Consider the following 16,917-nt stretch of genomic DNA (forward strand, 5'->3'; position numbering starts at 1 on the left):
TAAGAGTTTAGTTTAGTTGTAGTTAGATTAGGAGATAGTGTTAGGTTAGTTTTAAACTTTAAGTTTAGTCTTAGATTAGTTAGTTATTTAATTATTTGATCTTAGTTCTTTATTAATATTATTAATTTATATATATATATATATATATCTAGTTAGTTTAAAATGAAATTTTAAATTGTTAAAGAATAATTAGTTGAATTAATAAAGTTTAAGGTTATCTTATGTTTGTTTAAGGACGTTGTTTGTAATTGTTAATATTTCTTTTGTTACTTAGTTACGTTTAAATACTAATTAGCTAGTTTTAATTTAAATGTACTCCAATTGTTTGACCATTAAGTAGATTAAATTATCGATTAATTGGCTATTTAAATAAATTTTAAGGTAGTTTTTGATTGATTTGTTATTGCAAGAAATTTTAGATCCGAATTCATGTACATTGTTATGTAAGTAAATTTGATTGCATATCATTGCAAATTAATGTAAATGTTAAAACCAATAGAAAATGTTGGATTGTTTCCTTTATCTTTTAGTCAAAGTTAAGTGTAACTTACATTTTTAATATCTTTTGATATGTTTAATTCTTAAATGGCATAACTTAAGATTGATATCAATCTAGTAACAAAAGTTTCAAAATCTTAACAATATAATCGCCCTCATGTTTATAACCTTAAGACGTAAAGTAAAGAACTTGTACTAAAACTATTATCAATCATTTCAAACCTAGGGCATGTTTAATTATTAATTCAAAAAAAAATTGTGTGTGTGTTTTTGCCTTCAAGTTTTGGGCATGACATTTTGGTATCAGAGCGCGTGTTTCAACACTAGGAACCTTAAACCATTATGCTTCCTAAACTTAACTCAAACTTTTAATTGTGTAGATGTCGCCTGTTACTCGCAACCGGCGAGGCAGAGTTCATAAGACTGGGGGTGGTAGAGCGGGACAGGAGGGTGGACCACCACCACCTCCACCACCACCGAACCCAAACCAGGACATAATTGATGCACTCCAGACTTTGATGGTGTAGTTCAACAGAGAGTGGTACCTATAGTTCAGCCAGTCCAGCAGATTCTAGTAGTGGAAGCAGAGGGACCCGGAGGAGGCGGGCCCAGAGTCAGAGAGAGGACTAGGAGTCCCCCACCGAGACAGATAGAGGGTCAAGGTGATCACGAGGAAGAGTCCATACACCAGAGAGAACCCCCTTTCGACAGACCTCTTAGACATGTAGGGGATGACATCAGGGAATTGATTCGACTCGGACCATCATTATTTACCGGTACCACTGAGGGTTCAGTAGCAGAGGCATGGTTGCAGAGCTTACAGCGGTGCTTTGGGTTACGCCCTTATGGGAGTAATCTAAAAGAATGACTAGCAGTTCATCAGTTGAGAGGGGATGCTTCCAACTGGTGGCATCAGGAGGAGATCATTGGTGGAGTGAGGATGGACACCCTCACATGAGAATCTTTCTTAGAAATATTTCGCGAGAGGTACTTGTTAGAGCATTTTCGGCAGAAGCAGATAGAGGAGTTCCATTCTCTTTATCAGAGAGGCCTTACAGTGGCTCAGTACAAGAGTAGGTTTCTCGAGCTCCTTCCCTATGTGGAATACATGAAGGACGAGAAACTTCAGGTGCATCGCTTTATCATGGGTCTGAATTTCTCTCTTCAGGGCCCAGTTAGGATGGCCTTCCCTACCACTTTCAGACAGGCAGTGGAGATAGCACTAGTTGCTGAGGATACTCGAGGGAGGCAGGAGTCATGGGATCGGCCTCAGAACCGAAACTCCTTCTAGCAGAAACCCCCTTGCAAAGGGAATCAGAATTATACAGCAGGGTCCTCTAGGGGCCAACAGTCTCAGCAGCCAAAACCCCAGCAGCAGCACCAGCAGAAACCTTCTCATGGTTATCAAGGCTCTAAGCCCAAGCAGTGGTAGTCACAGGGTCCTAGGCAGGAGTAGAAAGTATAGGTCCCATAGTCTCTGTCAGTGAAGACTCAGCAGTATTCTAGGGGAGGATTCAGCGGATCTAGCAGATCAGGAGGCCCACAGCAGTCTGGGTCATAGGGTGCACGATCTTATACTCGCGGACCATGATACACTTGTGGTGGCATGGGTCATATAGCTAGGGAGTCTCCACAGGGATAGGCATCCAGTGGTCAGAGCAGGGCTTTTTTAGAGCCGACAGTTGGTGACATGGGTAGATCCCATCGAGTTTTTGCAGCGGTTGACAACCGCCAGGCTGAGCATCAGGCCACAGTTATCGAGGCTACAGGTATTATACAGGGCCATATGGTTGCAGTTCTATTTTATTTCAGAGCTACTGACTCTTTTATATCTCCATTTGTGGTGGAGCGTTGCGGGCTAGTGGCAGTTAGACAGGATATTAGTTGGGAGGTAGAGTTAGCCTCAGGAGCTAGAGTGTCAGTTTGTTCCATGGTTCGGAGTTGTCAGATGCAGATTGGAGACATGTCCACTAGGACTGACCTACGCATTACCCCTCTAGGTTCTTATGATGTTGTCCTTGGCATGGATTGGCTTTGTGCCCATAGCGCCAAGGTGGATTGTCGACAGAAGAGGGTAGAATGTGTGGATGATGATGGTATCTCTAGGGAGATCTTCAGAGTGAAGAGGCTAGTGTCCCTTCATATGATTTCCGCTATGTAGCTTAGATGGTGCATGCGAAAGGGTTGTCATTTATTTGCTGTCACCATCAGTGACTGAGAGGAAGAATCAGAAAGGGAGCCATCCCTTGATGATTTTCTAATTCTTCAGGAGTTTGCAGATGTGTTTCCCTCAGAGCTTCCTAGTATGCCTCCACCGCGAGCAGTGGATTTCCACATAAACCTAGTGCCAGGAGCTGAGCCAATTTTGAGAGCACCTTATAGGATGACTACTCATGAGCTTAGTGAGCTAAAGGCTCAGTTGGAGGAACTCTTGGAGAAGGGGCATATTCGACCTAGTGTGTCTCCTTGGGGTGCACCGGTGATTTTCGTCAAGAAGAAGGATGGATCACTAAGGTTGTGTATTGATTATCGACAATTGAACAAGGTGACCATCAAGAAATGATATCCTCTTCCCAGAATCGATGATCTCTTTGACCAGTTGCAGGGTGCCCGAGTATTTTCAAAGATTGACCTAAAGTCAGGTTACCATCAGTTGAGAATTGTGGATAGTGATATCCCCAAGACAGCTTTTCATACTAGGTATGGCCACTACGAGTTCACCATGGTACCTTTCGGCCTTACGAATGCTCCAGCTGTATTCATGAGCCTCATGAATGGAGTATTTCATACCTTTTTGGATAAGTTTATGGTTGTGTTTCTTGATGACATTCTGATTTATTCTCGTGATGAGAGAGAGCATGAAGAGCACCTGAGACAGGTATTGCAGAGGCTGAGAGAGAATCGGTTGTTTGGCAGCTTGTCAAAGTGTGCATTCTTCATACCTGAGATACATTATCTGGGTCATGTCATATCAGGTGATGGTGTCTCAGTAGACCCATCAAAGATCAAGGCTATCATGGATTGGCTAGCACCCAATAGTGTTACCGAAGTGAGGAGCTTTATGGGGCTAGCAGGATATTACCGACGCTTCATTTCAGGATTCTCTAGGTTGGCACACCCCATCACTTCTCTTCAGAGGAAGGGGAAGAAGTACGAGTGGATGGAGAAGTGTGGTAGAGCTTTTGAAGAGCTCAAGAGAGCCCTCTCGAGTGCACCAATTCTTGCAGTACCAGATCCTGTTGCAGATTTTGTGGTGTGCACTGATGCATCTTTAGATGGTTTAGGAGAAATCCTTATGTAGGAAGGACGGCCTATTTCCTTTGAGTCTAGGAAGTTGAAGACTCATGAACTCAATTATCCTACTCATGACCTAGAACTAGCGGCAACGGTTCATGCCTTGGTGAGATGGCGACATTTCCTTCTGGGTCATAGATTCGAGCTTCATTCCGATCACCAGAGCTTGTAGTACATGTTTTCTCAGCCAAACCTTAATGCTAGGCAAAGAAGGTGGATGGAGTTCCTATGTGAGTATGATTTTGATGTTCACTACATCAAGGGAAAAGAGAATGTGGTTGCAGATGCCTTAAGTAGATGGCACCATGAACTTTCATCTGTGACTACTTACACCGACTTGAGAGAGAGGATCTTGCAGCACTTACCAGCTGATGAGCTTTATGCAGAAGTAAGTCAGTTAGTACATTCTCAAATACCCTTGGAAGGGAAGTTTGCAGAATTTTCTTTGGAGTCCGATGGACTTTTGCGTCATAGGGGACGTATGTGTGTACCTTCCATTGGAGGTTTGTGCGAGCTCATTGTACTTGAGGCTCACAGAGCACCTTATGCAGCGCACCCCAGTGTTAAGAAGTTACATGCAGATTTGAGGCAGTTGTATCATTGGCCAAGCATGAGAGTGCAGATTGCTAGCATAGTTGCGAGATACCTTGAGTGCCAGAGGGTGAAGGCGAAGCACCGTCATCCTGGCGGGCTTCTCCAACCACATGAGATTGCAGTGTGGAAATGGGACACTATATCTATGGATTTTATTGTTGGTCTTCCTATGTCATCTCGTCACCATGATGCCATTTTTGTGATAGTTGACACATTGACCAAGGTTGCCCATTTCTCACCCATGCGTACTACATTTACAGCACGAGACATAGCTCAGGTGTTCTTGCGGGACATTTTTAGACTTCATGGTGTTCCCCGTAAGATCATATCTGATAGAGACTCCTTGTTCACTTCATTTTGGAGAGAGCTACAGTCGGCTTTGGGCACTAGGCTCAATTTTAGTACAGCATACCATCCTCAGACCGATGGCCAGACAGAGCGAGTGAATCAAGTTTTGGAGGACATGCTACGTATGTACGTGATGGACCATCAGGTCAAATGGGAGGAATACCTTCATCTTGTCGAGTTTGCCTATAACAATGGGCATCATTCTTCCATAGGTATGCCGTCATATGAGGCTTTGTATGGGAGACCGTGCAGGACACCCTTGAGTTGGGATAGGATCAAGGATCGAGTATCTATTAGTCCCCAGTTAGTAAAGGAGATGGAGCAGCAGGTGACCCTGATTAGACAGCGCCTAAAAGAGGCACAAGATAGGCAGAAAAAGTATGCAGATGCGAAGAGGACAAATCGAGAGTATCAGGTTGGTGATAGAGTGTTCTTGAGGGTACGACCACACAAGATTTCAATTTGATTCGAAAAGGGCTCTAAGTTGGCACCCCGGTTTGTTGGGCCATTCGAGATCCTTGAGAGGATAGGACCTGTTGCATACCGTTTAGCTTTGCCACCTAGCCTGTCACGCATCCATGATGTGTTTCATATTTCAGTACTTAGAGGATACATTTATGACAAGTCTCATATTATTGATTGGGATGCTTTAAAGGTGGAGTCAGACGGGCAGCTAGCACTGGAGCCTATCCGCATTATTGACCGATGGACCCTAGCACTTTGAGGCCGAGAGCTGGACCAGGTTAGGGTCCAATGGGATTGTTACGATGAGGTCACAGCATCATGGGAGGATGCAGCGCAGATGCAATCTCAGTACCCGTACCTTTTTTATGAACTCCAGGAGGAAGTTCATGCCTAGTGGGGGAGGATGTGAGGCCTCGCCCCGACCCATCGTAGCATAGTGATACATTACTCTTATTTTGTTATTCACAACTCAAGATGTCGAGACATTATCTAATGCTTAGAACATATTTTATTATTTCATGTTGTGTGATGTTATTTCCAGATATATTTGATGATTGTCATTTAATGTTCATGTATATGTATGTTGACGAAATCAGTAGATGTAGGATTGAGATTTGATTTAAGATATTTCAAATGGTTAAGAATTATAAAGGATGAAGAAACTTTATTGATGTATGTTTTAAATTATGAAAATTTCTAATACATATACATATATGTACATGTGATTTTACGGGACTACTGATGTGTGCAATGAGTGTGTAGATATTTAGCCGAGAAACCCTATGGAGGAACAAAACTGATCTCAATGTGCTAAAATTTGAAAACCCTATTGTTCGTAATTATGCTCTTTCAGTGTCGCTAGACACTCGTAAAATGTTTATGTGCTTAATTTGCTAGTTAGAGTTGTTAGATGGACCTATTTTATTCTTAGATTTTATTTTGACTCTAACCTCTTCCCTAAGGCATTAAAACATGTTTTTTTCTAACCTATGGGTCTGGGTATGGGTTAGGGGTCTTTTCCAACCCCTAAGCCCCTAGCTTTGACTTTTGAGGGCACTCAAAAAGTCCCTTTTTGCCTTTGTGCGAAAATTGCAAGTGGTTGTCATGAGTTGTCTTACCCCACCTCCTTTTAGGGTTTAACCATGGTGTAGGTTGAGTTAGGAGTTTCTAGTGTGGCTAGTGGGTGGAAATAGTTATTGCTCCTTTTGGGTGGTTGAGTTGGAGGCTTATTTAGAGGCCTTCCTTGGTCTAGTGGTTTTGTTACCCAATCTCTACATTTAGAGAGGTTTTTCTTGAAGCTTGAAGGAAGGAGGGATACTCTACTCAAATTGGTTCATTTCCATTACCTCTTTGTGAAGGTAGGAAACTCCCATCTCCCTTATTCAATTTTTATGATTTGTTTCATGTTCTTGTTACCTTGTTATTGTTTTACTATTGTATGGTTGTGGGTACGTTGGGAAGATTTGTAAACCTTGTTATTTTGGTTGTTTTCCTTTCTTGTTTATGTTTGAAAATTTTGAGTTTCCTTGCATGGGTGTTTTGGTATTACTCACCCTAGGAGAGGGCAGAAGTGACCAATTTTGGGAGAGGTCTATTTAGTTGGACTCCAACCTGTGTAGAGTCTCTTCTCAGGATGAGAAGAGGGATAAAGGGTAGGGTGTTATGGGCCCCTACCCGTTAGCACAAACTTGGTATGAGTATGGCAAGTTTAAATGGAAGAATGGAAGTTCTTGGTTATTGGCCCCGATTGGGCATCTGAATTGGTGTTGTGCTTGACTTCTCCAGTTGGAAGAATCCACCTCTCCCTAGTCTTGATTCACTTTGAATCTTATTGTGTAAACCATGTATGATTATGCATGCTTAATGTTCTTTTGGTTTTGCTTGGTTGTCACCCGATCAGTTATTGGTTTCCTCCATGGTTCTTGAAAAGAGATTCAAAAAACATTACATATTCCTTGATTTGATCATGAAGAAAATTTGATAAAATTATTGAAAATTGGGATTGAGATCCTATTGTAAATTGTATTTTTTAAACCTTATTATATATGGCAACGAAGTCGAGTTTTCTTCCTAATTCTTTCCCAGATGAGCCTTGAATCAGGTTGATAATAAAATAAGTGATTGAGTAAATTTACTTCTCTTAAAATTTTCGTATTCTATGTTGTCATATGAATGTGTATCAAAGATAAGATGCAACCATGATGTTCAATTATACATGATTCAATTTGTGATGTATGGTGATGCCTCTATTCATATGGACTGTAGAGAGAGATGTTGCTAATCCATGTAAATGTATGGTGTCTTTATCAAGTTTGAAATGATTAGTTCATGGTTGATTGTGTTGAAAATAAATTTGCAAGAACATGTAGGAAGAATTATGTCAAGAGATCCAAGCTAAAATTGGAACATGATAGAGAAATAACTTTGTGTATTTTGATACTCCCTTCAAAAGGAATGGAGCATTATCATTTTGATCTCTTATTTTCCCAAATGCCTTAAGACTAGTTTAGTCATTATGTTGATCCATCAGTTTTATTAGATAGTTAAATGAATACGTAGATGGTTATTTCATGTAATGTGGTTTCATTGAAATGCATGGCCATTTGAGGTTCATGGAGATGATAAACTAGAAATTTATAAGAGAATGCAAACACCTATTGTGGTAATATAATTGCAAAAGAAAAATATACATTGAGTTTCAAGAGAGAGAGAGAGAGAGTAGACAAATTATCAAATAATCCACCTACAGGATGCTGGAGTTTGTATGAGAGAATGTGATAATCCTTGTTTTGTAACAGAGAATATTCTAAGAATCTACTAGTGTTTAAAATTAGAAATAAAACAATATATATATGAATGATATCTAATACAATGCATAAGTTATTAAACCTTTATAACTTTAATATTCTAAATATCCTTTCTTACCATAAAAACTTTATGTCATCAATGTCCAGCCTTCTCTCCTTGGGCGTCAGTCTTAGAAATTTATATTTTAAGAGTTTTCTTTTAAAAATAATGGATTGCAAGTCTTGGGTCATCACTTGGGATGACGTCATTCTGACCCTTGTCCCATCCCTCCCCCTCATCATTTGGAAATGGACGCATGTGTTGGGGGAAACCATTTAAATTTATTTGATTTGACATGGTAGCAAGTAGTCTTATGTCCAACCTGGAGCTGGTTGTAGCGCTGACCTCCCACTTGGGCCAGACTCAGGCCTGGGGACAGTACGTGCCGAGTCAGACTCGGGCAGCGCGCAGCCTGGGGATGTGAGGGCCTCGTGGGGTGGGGTGGGCCTAGGAGTAGGGGGGAGCTTAGAATAGGGGGGGGCTAGTTGTAGGTAGTTTCTCATTTAAGTTTTCTTTTAGTGTGTAATTAGTATGTTTAGTTAGTTTATTAATTATGTTAAGTTGTGTTTTATTTAAATGTTATTAAATATGTTAGAGTGTTAAGAGTTTAGTTTAGTTGTAGTTAGATTAGGAGATAGTGTTAGGTTAGTTTTAAACTTTAAGTTTAGTCTTAGATTAGTTAGTTATTTAATTATTTGATCTTAGTTCTTTATTAACATTATTAATATATATATATATATATATATATATATATATATATATATATATATATATATATATCTAGTTAGTTTAAAATGAAATTTTAAATTTTTAAAGAATAATTAGTTGAATTAATAAAGTTTAAGGTTATCTTATGTTTGTTTAAGGACGTTGTTTCTAATTGTTAATATTTCTTTTGTTACTTAGTTATGTTTAAATACTAATTAGCTAGTTTTAATTTAAATGTACTCCAATTATTTGACCATTAAGTAGATTAAATTATCGATTAATTGGCTATTTAAATAAATTTTAAGGTAGTTTTTGATTGATTTGTTATTGCAAGAAATTTTAGATCCGAATTCATGTACATTGTTATGTAAGTAAATTTGATTGCATATCATTGGAAATTAATGTAAATGTTAAAACCAATAGAAAATGTTGGATTGTTTCCTTTATCTTTTAGTCAAAGTTAAGTGTAACTTACATTTTTAATATCTTTTGATATGTTTAATTCTTAAATGGCATAACTTAAGATTGATATCAATCTAGTAACAAAAGTTTCAAAATCTTAACAATATAATCGCCCTTATGTTTATAACCTTAAGACGTAAAGTAAAGAACCTGTAATAAAACTATTATCAATCATTTCAAACCTAGGGCATGTTTAATTATTAATTCAAAAAAAAATTGTGTGTGTGTTTTTGCCTTCAAGTTTTGGGCATGACAAGTAAACTTAAAGTCTGCATTTTTTCTTCAGTTTCATGATTTATTTGATCTTATGAATATTTTGGTAGCATTTATTTAATGATATCTAACCTTTGATGCAGATTAACAGTGGTCTATAAGATGCTTTTTGAATGCACCTTATCACAAACCCTTGAAATTGTATTGATTATTTGATTTCAAGATGTCTGTTGAAGAAATACATGTCAAAGAAATCAATTCAAATCCACTAAAATGTTGTGTTTTCTTTCCTTCTTTCTTAGACATAGTTTAATAGGTCTTGTGAACTTCATAGGATGCAAGACAAGGGAATAGGGGAGTATGTTCTTTACTAGTTGGAAGTGATGCCCAAGAGTAAATTAGAAACCTAGATGCCTTTGAAAGATGGTACCTGAGGGAGGCAAGAAAGTTAGTGGTTCTCCTATATGAGTCTTTTCTATGAAGGAATGATGACTTCCTTTTAGGAAATCAAAATCTTGAGAAAAGACAAGTTAGGATCGATAACCTAACTCGATGATGAATATGTTTTGCATGTTTGGGTAAGGTGACAAGGTAGAGGAGTATGCACTTTCCCCTTGAGGAAAATCAAAAGCTTGAACCCTTAGATCTGAACCACCAATTCAAGTCAACCTTTTAGAAGGCTTACCAGAGCGATCCAACCTTCAGGAATGACCCAAGTGAGCACACTCATTTCTTTAGAGATTCCAACTCACTATAATAAAGAAGTTTTGTTTAGAGAAAGTCTCCAAATCCATGTTAATTACCTTTTCTTCATTCTGATATCACATATCAAGAAGAGGCTTGGTATACTACATTGGTCAGTGTCGGCCCTAGTTTTTCTAGTCAAGCATGTGCACTTATAGATGTTGGTGTGGGTTGCTGGCCTCAAATTCATTTGTGAAGCCACTAGGGGTTAATATGAATGGAAGCCAATTAAAAACCTCTTAGTTAGTTGCCACTTGGTTCACCTCCAAAAGGGGGCATAATCTTTGTGCAAGGAGGGGGAATAATCTCTCCTATAGATACTCATCATAGGCATGTACCTGGTTGTTGGAAGGTGGTATATATGCTTGGCCCCTACCACAAGGGTGCTCATTTAGCCTATATGTTATTGAGTCCTTGGAATACACCAAAAACATGAGTGCCCTCTAGTGGGGTGACATGGTTGTGTGAGGTGAATGCATGCACATAAGTTGTGAGACAAAGGTTTTTCTTCCTCTACCATTTTTTATTTTAGGGATAAAGTGTGTTTTTTTTCAAGTCCTTAAACTTGTCCAAATCTATCAAACAAAAAAAAGGTGAAGACTCCCCCATCCCTCCAAGTTTCTTTACCCTCGATTGGACTGTTTATGACTATTGCTTGCTTCCCGTGTTTGAGAACAACTATCTATTTGAAAACCAAGATGATGTCAAAAACTTGAAAACTATGTTAATATCTATCTGAAACTTGTCAACACAATCAACCTTCTATTTAGAACTATCAAAACCATTGAAATTCTCTTCAATTCAGTCAAAAAAAGTTGGTTTTTTCCTTTTCTCATGCCCAGCTCTATGAATTTTTGTGCGAGAAACCTCTCTATCAACACTTCCTCATGAGGTTCTCTATAATTCCTCACATGACTCTCTATGAATCTTCATGTGAGATTTTTCCAAATACTATTTACTGATGCCAAAATTTTATCTTTTTGTCAAACTATCAAATCCTTGCATGGCTCTATGCAAGTCCTCGTGCAAGAAAACTAGTTCAAATTTGTTGTTCTAAAAATTTACTTGCTTCTCTGTGCTTTCTCATGTGGTTCCCTATGAATCCTCATGTGGGATCTTATTCTAAAATTTTTAAACTATTTATGTCAGAATTACCTACACTCCAAGTCTGATTTGTGTTTGCAAAATTTTACCACTTCGTTGTCTGTAAATAGTATCAAACAATGTCTTCTTTCTTAGCTGACAAATTGTGATCTTCACATGGACTAGTCTCCTCACTTAGTTATCTTATTCTATCCTTTTTTGTTTTTCATACTTTGTGTCATGATAGTCATAACTCTTGCTTGTTCTACCGATTACTCACATGACTCATACCTAAGTATACAACACCCTTATCTCACTTTGAGGCTATATTCTAGTGTGGTCCTTGTCTAGGCTTTTTTTTTTCATCATTTTCTATGACTATTGTAATTAAGGGAGGAAGAGAGTTGTTTTTTTCTTCAAATAAACCATAGTACATCAAAATGGCTAGCAATAAATACACTTAGTCTAATGTTCCTAGTGAGGAAGAAGGGATTCTAATTACAAATATGAAGAAACAAATTGAAACAATAAGTGCTCAACTCCAAAGATTAAAAGAAGAAGAAGACACATCATTGAGCACATTCTCCTTACAAAGTTATTCTAGTTCCTCTAATGACAATGAGCCATCAACTTCTTATGATGTTGAAACCAAACCCTTGGAAAATAGTGTACCCAAAAAATCTAAATGAAACTTTGAAAACAAACCTTGGGAATTTAAACCAAAGCGTGATTTCACATCTTTGAGAAACTCTTATGAATTAACCTTGGAAGAACTTCTTGAAGAAAAAATCATAATTTTACCTAAGGACACTTTGGTAGAGTTTCCTTTATGAGTAACTATTGTACCTATCATAAACATAATTTACATAAAACTTCACATTTTAAGGAGATGGAAAACAACATCCAAGATCTCTTTGATAATGGTATAATTCAAAAATCTAAGCTCTCATCTACTAGAGATTCTACTCTCAAGAAGGATCAACATCATGAAACCAAGTCTAGTAATGGTTTAAATGTGACTATTATCTCTTCTAACATATAATGACCTTCTAAAGTGTCCAATCTTTCCAACACATATTCACCAAACAAGGAACTCACTACTCCCATTGTTGACTATGTATACACTCAAGGACTGCCTTTAAAATAAACTCAAGCCAACAAATATTAGGCTACAAGTCTATTCACTAATTTCATAGATCATACGTCTTCATACCCTACTATGCCTATGAAGTCCACTCCAAGTAATTTTCCTTCTAAACTTCAAGAACCTATTATGCAGACTCCAGAAATAGATTTGAATATAGATTTAGATACTCCCTCATCCCCAGAATTGGTTTCATGTCAAGAGGAATACTTAAACAATGAAGAAATAAGTGATGATCAAGAACAAGATTCCTTCATCCCCTTTCAAATCTTCCAAGATCTTGTGCCTCCATCTCCCTTGTCATGTACCTCTACTAAGAAAGATCAAGATATTCCTTCCAGCATCCCTAAGGATATTATTAAAGACCAAGAGAAGGATACTTTTCCCATGCTACCTAAAATTCCTTTTGAAGAGAAAAGTATTCCCTCACCCTCTTGTTGTACCTCGCTACATTCACTTCAAAACTATGCCCAAGCTTTAAATACTCTTAGCAAAGGTATTGCTCCTATAATAGTAACTCATAAATCTATTGATGGCTTTGGTCATGTTGCTCACTCTAAGGATGCATATATCTCTATCCACTATCCATTTGTATCTTCTAAATCTATCCTTGGTCCCTATCCATCTAAGCTAAAACCTTCAAGTCTTCCATCCATATTGGGACCTTATGTTCCTCTATCTCCTATTTCCACTCTTAGCTCATTACATGTCACTTCCTATTGGATACAATTTTTTAATTGTGTGTTGTCTTTGATGTCACACAAATGTCATATCAGTCATCAAATAGTGTCTACCAAGATTAGAAAGTCAACAAAGCAAAGGACGGTTTCAACTGAGCTCAAAAGGTCAGCAAAGCAAAGGACAGTGTCTACCGAGCTCAGAAGGTTAGCAAGGCAAAAGGATAGAATCTACCGAGCTCACTTGATCATTAAAGGAAATGTGGCAGAAACAATTCTTACTAAGCTCACTTGATCATCAAAGTAAATATGGCAAAAGCAGTTCTTATTGAGCTCTCATGAAAGAATTTAGTTCTTACCAAATAAATTTTGCAGCCAAAGGATTTTACGGATATTGTAATGTTAACCGAGTCAAGAAGGTTAACTTAGGAAATTTTTGGAAGCAGTATTTACAGAGCAAGGTTGGCCAATAAAGGATTTCATTATTTTATGAAATAATGTTTATTTTTTTAGAGTAATAACTATAGCCGACTGATGTATGGTTTATTGGTAAATATAACATGTAAATGAGCTGACTTGACAATCTGAATGGTATAAGTAAGAGGTCAAGTTGCAAATTTTAAGTGTGTGGAAGTGTGTGGAATTAATGTGATATGAAGACTAATTATTGTGGAAGTGAATTTGAAGGATGATTAGAGATCATTGAGGAGTAGCAGAGTCATATTTGATCAAGGAGGATCTAATAATGTTGAACAGAGACCTGTAGCCAAAAAATTTAGTTGCATCTTGTTCAGGTCAATTCATTATTTTTTTTTCACCATTGTAGCAGTGATTTCAAATCTCTTAATAGAGTTGGTTTAATAGCCATTTTGTAAATCCTCTAACAAGGTGACAATTTAGTTGAATTATTCTAAAGACCTCTAGCAAGACCACTCCTACTAGGGTGGTTAAATCCTCTAACAGGGTCACACCTAACAGTGTGTATTGTAACCTTTAACAGGGTTGGCTCCTAATAGGGCTCACTTCAAAAGAGTGAAAAATTGGTGACTAATTACTTGGTGGTTTTTCCCATATTGGGTTTCCACATTAAATCTGGTGTCTCTTGTGTTCATTTTGTTTTCAATTGCATGCATGTTTGCTTGAAGATAAGTAACAGTTTAATTTACCAAGTTACAGCATTTTTGTTATGTTTATGTAGTATCAGTAGTAACTAGATCTTTAAGACATATAAGGGATCTGTGGATTAATTTTTGTGAGTAACTGATTCACCCCCCCTCTCAGTTACTCTACCTTTAATTCCAACAATTGGTATCAGAGCTTTTGGTGCTTACAGGAAAAGATTTCAAGGATCTAAGCTAAAGATCAAGATGTCTTACAAAAGGGAAATTCCAAGACTCAACAGGGACAACTTCTCAACGTGGCAAGGATTGATGAGGCTTCATCTGGCTTCTATTGGTAATACAGGGCTAAAGTACCTTGATGAAAAATATGAAGAACCTTCTGGTACATTATCTATCAATGATATTGCTGAAAAGAAGACTCACAACAACATGATGATAGATATAGCATTTGCTCTAAGTTATGAAGAATTTGATGACATCAAGGATTGCAAAACTGCCTTTAAAATGTGGAACAAGTTGAAAGAGATCTATGGAGGAGATGATAATGTGAGAAGAGCCAAAGCAAAAAGTTTGAGAGGACAATTTGATCAAATGAGGATGAGAGAGGATGAAAACATTGCAAAGTATGTTGAAAGAGTTAAAGCATGTGGTAGTGCAATCAAAGCATTTGGAGGAGATATCAATGAGGAGACAATTATAACTAAATTTCTTAGAACTCTACTTCCCATTTATGCAATCAGAGTCTCTACAATTCAAGAAAGGAGATGTGAGGCAAAACATAAAATAATTTTAGAGGCCATAGTTGGAAGATTGACTACATTTGAGCTAGACAACTATGAAAATTATGTTCTAGCTACCAAGACCATTGAATCAGCATTTGAATCCAAGTTTTCACTCAAATAAAAATGGAAAAATATGAAACATCCATAATCAGATAGTGATCTTGAAGTGGTTGAAGCTCTACTAGCAAGAAAATATTCAAGAGGCAAAGGGAAATACAAAGGTAAGATTCCTCTAATCTACTTTTCTTGTGAATAAATTGGACATATTGCGGCTAGGTGCCCAAATAAGAAGAACAAAGATGAGAAGAAAGGTCACAAGTACAATGGAAAGAAAGACTTCAAATCATTCAAGGATAAAGGTAAGAAAACATGTTTTATGGCAAAAGATTCTAATGATTCTGATGATTGTTGTAAAAGATGAGTCTGATAATGATGAGGAAATGGAACTTATTTCTCATATGAGCAGATATGATACATGGATCATAGACAATGGTTGTTCTCATCACATGACAGGTGATAAAACTAAGTTTGAATACTTTGAAGACTATGATGGTGGCAGTGTAAGATTTGGTAACAATGAACTTTTTTGTATAAAAGGAAAAGGGAGAATCTCAGTAACCAAGGAACTTGTATGTGATAATGCATATTGGGTAGAAGGACTAAAGCATAATTTGTTGAGTGTGGCACAGCTACTCAATAATGGATTCAAAGTAGAATTTATGCATGGAAAAGCAAGATTATTAGATGGCAAACGAAAGCTAATTGGATCAAGCACTCAAACAAAAGGTAACTTATTTTATCTCAAACTTGGTGAATGTTCATGTTTCATTTCTCAAATTGAAGAAAGTTGGTTGTGGCATAGAAGGTTATGTCATGTAAACTTTGACAACTTAATAAAGATTAGTAAATTTAAGAAAGTAAGAGGTATTCCTAACATAAAGAAACTTGAGGTTGGTCTATGCAAGAATTGTCAAATTGGTAAAATGGGAAAGACTAGTTTTAAAAGCAAGAACTTTCAGACTGAAGAAGTTCTAGAAATTGTGCATACTGATTTGTGTGGACCTATTGGCATTGAAAGTTATACAGGTGAAAAAAAATGTATTCTGTTTGTTGATGATTATTCAAGAATGATGACTGTCATGTACCTCAGAGAGAAATCGAAAGCATTTAAAAAGTTCAAATGGTATTTGGCCAGAGTAGAAAAGGAAATCGGAAAAAGACTAAAATGCTTAAGATCTGACAGAGGTGGTGAATTCATTTCACATGAGTTCAACAACTTTTGCATTGAAAGGGGAATCAAAAGACAAGTTTCAGCACCTAGAACTCTAGAACAAAATGGAATAGCAGAAAGAAGGAACAAATATATCATGGATTGTGCAAGAACTTTAATGATTGAGAAAGGCATTGCTATCAAATATTGGAAGGAAGCTATTAGCACTACAGTTCATACCTTGAACTGAGTACAGCTAAAAAAGGACTCATTCAAAACACCCTATGAATTGTGGTATGGCTACAGACCCAATGTAAGTTATCTAAAAGTATTTGGAAGCAAATGTTACATTTTGAAAGAATCTAGAAAAGGTAAATTTGATGTAAAAAGTGATAAAGGAATATTTTTGGGATACTCTTACAAAAGCAAAGCATATAGATGTTTGAATTTATCTACTCACAAAGTCAAAGAAAGTGCACATGTGAAAGTTGATGAGTTTGCAGAAAGAACAGAAGAAGAAAGCAAAAATGAACCTGAAGACTACAGAAGATTTATTTACATTGAACCTAATACAATGCCAAGTACACCTATTAATCAGGAACTCTCAACTCCAGAGTCTTCATTAACTAAGTCACAAGAAGTTCAAACCGAGTCAGTACCTACCAAGCTGCAAGAATTCGAGTTGTAAATAGAAGCTACTAAGTTAGCATCTACCAAGCCTGAACAA

Source organism: Cupressus sempervirens, chromosome 3 (assembly GCF_028749045.1).
Source record: "Cupressus sempervirens isolate cs-2001-9-10 chromosome 3, ASM2874904v1, whole genome shotgun sequence".
Taxonomy (NCBI): domain Eukaryota; kingdom Viridiplantae; phylum Streptophyta; class Pinopsida; order Cupressales; family Cupressaceae; genus Cupressus; species Cupressus sempervirens.